Source organism: Phaethon aethereus (genome assembly GCF_964289735.1).
Source record: "Phaethon aethereus genome assembly, chromosome: 6".
Classification (NCBI taxonomy): Eukaryota; Metazoa; Chordata; class Aves; order Phaethontiformes; family Phaethontidae; genus Phaethon; species Phaethon aethereus.
Window position 1 is genome coordinate 35,976,834 of NC_138580.1, and position 8,905 is coordinate 35,985,738.

The following is an 8,905-nucleotide window of genomic DNA, read 5'->3' on the forward strand; positions in this document are numbered from 1 at the left end:
AAAAAAATCAATTTATCCTGATGGTCACTGTTGTTTATGTCAAAGGAAAGGAAAGACCAATATTTGTTAAGGACATAAGCTCATGAATGTTGTGTCATATGAATGGCATGCCAGTTTCTTGATTCAATTCTTTCTCCACTTAGTAGGCTATATTTAGGGTATTTCTATGTTTCTTAACCATTTCCAAAACAGTAGGTTTTCTAAGAGCCTTCTCACTTCTTACTTTCTTCCTCTGAATAAAATAGAAATTGATTTCATTTACAGCATCTCCAGGCATTCCCAGGGCTGACTTTGCATTAGCAAAACAGATGTATTATACAGAAGAAACTTTGGAACGACTACAGATGCATGAAACACTTCCTGTAATGTAGGACCCCCTTATGCCTGGAACAGTCATCTTTTTTTCCCAGCCACACTAACATGACTTTAAAATTCTGAAACATTCAGTTAAATAGTCTAATTCTCTCTAGTTTCTGTCTGGGCCTGGGGTCAAAACAGAAATGTCATTGGACTGGCTTTTCTCAAGATACTTAACATTCTGGTTTAATGGACTCATGAAACTTGATAAGATCCATGTGTTTTAATGAGTATCCAAATTAAACCTTATTCAATATCCTTTAAGTTATGGAAAAGTTCTGAAAAGGTTTGGAAGATTCAGAAAAGCGTAACCTATATTTTCTGGATTTTTAATTATTTAAAAAGCCTTAGGTCCTTCCCCACCCCACCCCCTTGGTAGTTTTCTCCTCATGTTGATCATATATGCAAAACTGACGAAAATTGTATGAGTAAAATCTCCAGTGTTGAGTATCTAACATTTCTCTGATTAACTAAAATGCGTGAATCTGAGCTGTTTAATAGTGTCTGTTGTATGCTGAATGTGTGTTCTAAGAGTTTCCTTTTCAGTGTCTTGCTCTCTGGAGCAGATAACACTTACTTTGTTCTCCCTGTAAAAGTCTTACACAGCACATGTGTAAGTCATCCTGTAACATGTATTTTAAGTTTTTCATTATGTAGCACTTTTAATACAAATCAAAGACAGAGAAGACATCAGGAGATTAATTTGCTCTTTTTTTTTTTAAATAGGGATCGCTGTGTTTCATATTCTTTTTTATTTGGAGGAAATTATAAATTGTAATTGATTCTTTTCCTGATGTATCTGAAGTAAGTGTTGATTTTGGGGGGAGATCTCTCAAGCTAGCAGTACCATATTGCCCCATCTCTTGAAAATGTTGAAGGTGTTTTCGTATATTCTACCCTGTCATGAGAAAAAACTAAATGTAATTGCCCATTTTGCAGCTTAAGAAATACTACAGGTGAGGTCCAACATGTGCAGTGGCAGATGTATTTGGGGATAGTACTTAGAACAGATGCACTTACTAAAAAAAAGGAAACTTATGATTTTATCAAGAGTTGGATAAAACTCCATTGAAGTCAACAAAATTTTACTGTACAACTTATTGGGACAGCAAGGTCAGATCTTCGCAGAAGCATTTCAATTTCTTGCATACCAAGAAAAGCTCAGAGGGACCTTGTTCTGCTCAGTTAGACTTAATGAATAATGAATAGCTCTCTTGTTTTGCAGCCAGATGTTTGCAGGGGGCACATATTACAGACATTTAGTGTTGTAGTGGGATATAAAAGTTGCTATGTAGCATGTGATCCATTCCAGGACATCAGGGCTTTCCACAGCATGCATAAGTATAATTGATGCTTTTCTATATATCTGCTATCTGTGACGTTGCAGGGTAGAGATTGAATATGTCTTTAGTTCTGGCCTTGCAGAATATGCCCGTAGCAAAGCGAGGGAAACAAAAGGGTCAGAGCCTTGGGGAGTCCCCTGTAGAAATGTTGCTGAGAAGCTGTTTTGTTAGCTAGGTGAGAGAAAGCAGTGGAGCAGCAAGTGCTAGAAGCAAAGCAGAAGTGCTGAAGACTATAGTACTGAAATTCTTCACTACCGCTTGAAAGCATCTGCCGCATACCTAATACTCATGACAGAAAATACTTGCAAGGATAGTTTCCACAGAAAAGAAAATTTGATACCAGTACAGATAATTCAGACTGCAATTAGTTCTGACATAAATTGATGTTGGCTTTCCTCTCTCAATACAAGTAGGTTTTTCTTTTTTCTATTGTTCAAAAGTGAAATGCTAGTTTAAGGGATTCAGTTAATGCTGGCACTAAAAGCTTACCATATGGCAAATCTGTCCACTGAATCACAGTTTGCATTCCCTGCTACAGCACTCTTACAAGATGTATTAAAAAAATTCAATATTATGCTGTTGCTTGTCCTGAACAGCGTTTTATTGTATTGTAATGGTAGTTTAGAAGAAGAACTGTGCTGTGGATATGTCTTGTAATTAATGAAAAGTGTAATTAATTTTTTAGCAGCACAGTAGTAAGAATCCTTCCACAAGCTGCAAAGCAGTCTCCAGCCTTGCTCGTTTCAATACTAGTTAATGGTACTAGTTTTGCAGTACTAGATCTAGTGCGTAATAAGCAGCAAGGAATTGAGACTTTTATAAATAAGTAGATCTAAGCCAACTGGTTTCTCAGCCTGGAAGAAAATGAGCATAGAAGACTCCTGAAAATTACTTATCCTTGAAGAACCGGTTTTGTTCACAGGGGGCAGGGAGTTTTCACACTCTAGAGGCATGAAAGAGAGTTTAGAGGTTTTATTATGAAAAAAATCTCACAATAAATAAAACTTCTGAATATACTAAATTATTTCACAACTGTTTACACGTAAGTAAATGTCTCATGGAAGCACCGTTTGCTTAAAATTTCCTTGATGGAAATCTTGATATCTTGAGGCCTAACCTCCCACTGTTGTGCTGTAGCCTTACAGGTCACGGGGAAGTCTAAGGGTGACTGATAAGCCTTTTATTTAAAGAAGCTGACATGCAGTTAACATGAGGTAGCAGAAGACAGAACCTTTACACAGCTGAGCAACTTGTTCTGCATTAGTACCACGCAGAGAAATATTCACTATAGAATATTTCCTTAATTTAAGAGAATAGTTTTCCAAGACACTAAGTTAAAAAGGAGTGCTTTATTGACCATAAAGCTCAGTGTCTGTATCTTAAAAGGGTAAGTCTATGATTTTTCGTTTTTATATCACTTGGTTCCTACCGCTTCTAAAGTACATTGTTTCTTCACGGGTATTTTTTTCCTGAACATCACTATTGGATATAATACTTAGGCACAAGAATATCTACATTAAAGCCAAGTGGGTTTTGAGATATTTATGGCTTTAAGCATCCCTCTGAAATTAGGAATATATACTTAGAAAGTTTGTGCTAGGATTGCAATGAAATATCAACAGTTTAGAAAAAGTAGGAATAGCTACTTTATGTGAAAATGAGAAATTCCAGGAAAAAGCTTAAATGAGTGGTTTCCAGATCATATTGAGACAGGTGTCAAATATGGCAGTTAATAAAAACAAAAAAAATCAGTAAAGCACATATATGGATAAAACTTAAATCACATTTGCTCTCTGCCAGTTAGAAAGCTGTTTTCTCTGATTCTCTTGTCTTCTATAAAAAAAAAAATTCTCTCTTCATTCAAATAGTTTTACTGAAAACCGTATTTCTGTAAAGTCTTGGACAACGAAACTGGATGGTAGACTGGCACAGGAGGAAAGAGAGGACAGTGAGAATTCACTTGCTTAAAGTATGTTCAGCTTTGAGTCCTGGGCTGGTGATGTTATGACCTTGCCATGTATCATAGTCTTTGAATATGCTGTCAGTAATCAGAAACAAAACATAACTTTAGAATAAGCTACATTTTACAAACCAAAATACTCTGTAGGGGGAAGAAAGCCCAAAGAATAATCTGCTGTTATTCAATGGTTTTCAGTTAAACTTCCACTTAAAGGGTTAACTCATCATTGCAGTCTGGATCCCTAATTTTATAATGCATTGGCGGGAGGGAGGGTTGCAGAATTGGGTGATAAACAGAATTGAGGATGTTTCTTCTGGTAGCTGCATATTTTCATCTTGAAGATTTCTCAAGCGAGTATTTGATTGTTCTGCTTCTCATCTTAAATCAGAACTCCGGTAATAGAGCAGTAATATATAATGTTTGCAATAGTTGTGCAAAAATGTTTATATCAAGTAGTGTTAATGTTAATATTGTTTGTTTATATATCTGCCATTGAGGCTATAATATGAGAAGTTTGTATGAATCAATGAAGCAATTCCTGCCACAGTATTCTTCAGATTAATGTTGAGATGATGTGGTTTCAAAGGCTTCACACAGCAGTAAAGAAAGGTTTACATGGAATAGAGGAAAGATTCAAAAGTTTGTAAAGGCTGGAAACCCTTTCTTTCCACAGAAACATGATTGCAGTTAGAATGCAGCAATCTAGAAAACAAGGACTGTTAGACTATGAGAAACAAATGAAAAGGTGAAAAAACACAGTATGTAGAACCAATAGTGAAGTAACTATGTGGAGCTTAAGTGTAAATTTAGCATACAAGAGTGTCAGTCAAACATTTAGCAATGTAATGCTTAAACAGGGAAAAACACTGACAGCAGCACAATAATAAACCAACACACTGATTCATGTTATGCTTGTAAGCACTGATTAAATTTGTGTGAACAGCCTACTTGGGTATCATTATGTACTAAATCATGAATTTGTCGTGTTGAGATAACATGATGTTTTCTAGATACAACAGAATCTAAAAAAAGGCTGTGATTCTTCTGTTGAGGGAAAATAAAATCCTCAAGGAGCCTCAGGTCCAAACCACCATTCTTAACTGGGTGAGTCTGAAACCAAATAGAAATGACAGACTATCATTGAATAATTAAAGGTTTGCCTGGAAGTGTAAGGATGGAATTAATGAAAACAAATTGCGTTCCTTTGTTTTAGAAGTTGCTTGGGCAGGAGTGCTATTGAATAAGGGGTAGATGAAGGCATGAGATGAGTAGAGGTTATCTTAAATAACCAGTAGATTTCAGTACAGCTCTGAGGACAATACCAACCCCTTTCCTTTAGATTAACAGAGCTTGACTTCTAATGCCATGCTGCTTTTTAACTTCTCCAGCTGAGAGCACCAGCTTTATCCGTGGCCAAGAGGGACTCTGAGCTCTTGATTCCAACCTCCTAATTTGGGTAATTTAAAATAGGTATCTAAGTTGAATGATGTGTGATGTGATTATCCAGTTTTGTTTCACCTTCTGTTTTCCCGAATCTTCTTTAAATAATAGCTACTTACTTATCAGTGAGTCAGAAATCTCATAATATTCTCAGTATTTTTTTGTGATCTGCTTATGATTTTATGCAAGGATATGTAAGTAGGTAGGGAATTGCTTTTAATTTCCAAGTTGTTTAATTTTTTAAGAGACATCTGTATGGATTTCTAAGGAAGTCTGGAAGACAGGAGTGTCAGTAGGATTATAACACTGAAGCAAGATCTAAGTTAAATAAAAAGGAAGGTAAATAATTCATTTTAATTAAACTTTTGAAATTGGATGAGCCTGATTTTCCCATTTTTTGCTTGGTGAAAAACACCAATTTGATCAGCACATGCAAATAGTGAGATACGCTGCAGGAAAAGATGTATGTGATTAGCATGGCTTCCTCAATTTAAAAGACATAGTGATATGGACCATTTCTATGCTTCTTGTAATATCTCTCCTGATAAACTTCAGGACAGGCATGACATAATGTGAGTGCCAATGTTGTATGTGAGCTGTTTTACATAACAGAGCTCTGAGAGCTCTACCTTAAAACCCTTAGGAGTAAATTTACTCACGTAAAAGTTAATGAATATCATATGCATGAGGATTTGGGTATGATTTGGCAAACTGTTCATGTATCTATTCGTTAAGGATCTCTAAGAGAATTTTGACCACTTTCAGTGGAAAATAACAAAACCAGAGGGTACACTTTTGTGCTTTTCCTAGTTTTTCTCAAGATTTGAAATGTGGCAGCGTAACATATTGCTGAGACTGTCTATGAATGCATAGCTCCTGAACTCTGAAGATGCACCCAGAAAGCAGAAGGTGGCAATAGCAGACATACACAGCTCAGGAGAACAAAACTTTGCATCTCCCTGGCCTGTAGTGAGATTAGGAAGGAACAAAAAAGCAAAACCAAAACAAAAATCTGGAGATAAAGCTCAAAGTATGCAATAAAAATGTAAATATTTTAGCCAACCATTATTTGGTAAACCACAATCAAGAAATAGATAATTAGATATCCTTTTAATACAGGCATGCTAGAGGAGAAACACCATCAAAATAAGATGTTGTTATTTCCAAGTAGAATAGACTGACATATGCTTGCTTGAGGAGTATGGCAGTGATTAACACTAAAATCTTGTTAGGAAAGGAGGTTTTACTGCCCAACTTCACACAAGGAAAATAAAATGCCATAGTGACAGAGTGCACTAATCCTTTCTTCAAGTGCTAATTCCAAAACCACAAGACCAGTTCTTTTCAGTAGATACCAAAACTTTGAGGTTGAATATCCTTGTATGGTCTATGTTTACTGCATCTGCAAACGTGTTCATTTTTTTCATTATGGTGTTGCTCCTTAGCACAATCTTGCAACTAATCAGTACTGAAAGCATGCTTTGAATTAAACTTAAGCCTAAATGTTTAATGAAATTTTTCTGCCCTACATTTAATAAGTGTCAATCCTAGAGAAGCTTTAGAGCATAGCTGTTTACATTGAAGAGAATTACAACTTCTAGGGTTTTTTTTTTTATGAAATGATGGTATGTCTTCATGCTGCTGCCCTCTTGATTAGACATGGTTTCAGAAAGGTGAAAAAACTTCCCAAAATATCTGATAAAAGAGTATTTCACTAGAATTGCTGCCAAAAGCAGACAGTAAGGCTATCAAGTGTGAAATGAAAATTAGAAAGTCATTGGACATTGATTTGAATTAACTCATAATGACCTGGTTTATGTTTCTGGCCTCTGGAAAGATGATTAGAAGATAAAAACAACTTTCTGTGAAGGATATAGGACTATTAATGAACTAGTCATCTGAACATGAGCAGTAAGTACCTTTAGTTAAGGTCCTTGGAAAAGAATCATCCTGCTAAGATGCTGCAGTAGGCACTGGAATGGGATGAAAAGACCAGAAGACTCTAAAGAGTCTTCAATTTCAGAAGCAAGCACAGTGGCGTAACTAAATCAAAAATGTTTTGCAGCTTTTAAAAATGTAACTTAATTATAAACACAAGAGAGAAAGCAGCCTATGGTATTATGGATTATAAGATCTTGGCTTCCCTGCAAACTAACTGAAGGTCGGGTTGTAGGAGAAATGCAAGGAAATTCAGTGGTTTTTTCTGCTTGAAGTGTCTTGGGTGCCCCATACAAACAGCTGTGTTGTCAGTGGAGCTGTGATGCTTTGTATGTACTGAAGAGCTGTTATGTGATTCTGGCTGACAGAATGTCCTGGTTTCAGCCAGGATAGAGCTGGTTTTCCTCACAGAAGCTAGTGTGAGACTGTGTTTTGGATTTGGGATGAGGAACTGTTGATAATGTGCTGATGTTTTGGGTTGTTGCTGAGCCATCAAGGACAGTCCAGCTTCTTGTGCTGGCCTGCCAGCGAGCAGGCTGGGGGTGCACGGGGAGCTGGGAGGGGACACAGCCGGGACAGCTGACCCAGACTGGCCAAAGAGATATTCCCTACCATCCGACGTCATGCCCAGTACATAAACTGGAGTTGGCCGGGGGGGTGGAAATCGCTGCTCGGGGACGGGCTGTCGATCACGGGGTGGTGAGCAATTTCTGTATTGGGCCTCACTTGTTCTTATACATTCCTTTGTTGGTATTATCATTATTGTTCCCTTCTTTCTTTCTGTCCTATTAAACCGTGTTTATCTCAACCCACGAGGTTTTTCCTAATTCTCTCCCCCGTCCCGCTGTGGGAGGGAGAGTGAGCGAGCGGCTGCGTGGTGCTTAGTTGCCAGCTGGGGCTAAACCACGACACAGAACATTATTCTTTGAAAATATATTGTAGGAAATGGAAATTCTCAGTAAAATGTAGGAAATTCTCAGTAAAACCTGAGAATGGTTTTGTACTCCTGGAAATATCCTCAAGATTTAAAAAAGGTACGGAAACTGATGTTTATTTATGGGCTGCCCCATTGCATTTCTTTAGCTTCATTGTCCTTGCATTTTTTTTAAGCGTAGTGGAGAAAAAGCTGAATGTGATCACAACTTAACTCCAAGGGCAAAATATCTAAATTGGATTCTGCTTTTTCCGCTGTATTCTGGCTTTGAGATGAGAATGACCTCAAGAAATGAAAGAGCAACAGTAGAGAATTGACATGTTGAAATAAACATGTAATACTGATGATTTACGTGGTTTCAGGGTTAGTTGCTTGGAAGCACTATCAGTTGTATTTGTAGCCTCTACTTGGGGGATGTTATCCTATTCATTCTTCAAAAGATTTCATTAAATCAGATTTTGATCTAGACCATATACAAGCATTTCAGAATTCCATAGGACTGATTAATTCTGGGTTAATTCAGTGGATTTTAATGTATTTTTTTACAGTTTTTGCATAAAATCTGTACAGTGTGCCCCCCTTCCAACCAATAAATGTTAAAAAAAAAAAAAAAACTGTTAAAAGACTTTTTAAAAAAATATGTCATATTGTGAAGAAAAAGTGTTACGGTATCTGAGCTGTAGTATATTGTAAAGACAAAAATATATCTTTTAAAAGCAAGGTCAACTGTTTTATAGGATTTTTGCACTTAGATATTTGGTATTGAATGTGCTGTCACTAGGAAGGTCTTAATTTGAGAGACGAAATGTTTGAAAGTGATAGCCAAAACCTCTGTAATTGACCACTGTTAATTACAATATTGATTTAACAACTTTGTCATTCTACTTTTGTTTTATTCATGACTTTTATGGTGGATACAAACCTTCAGTGTAA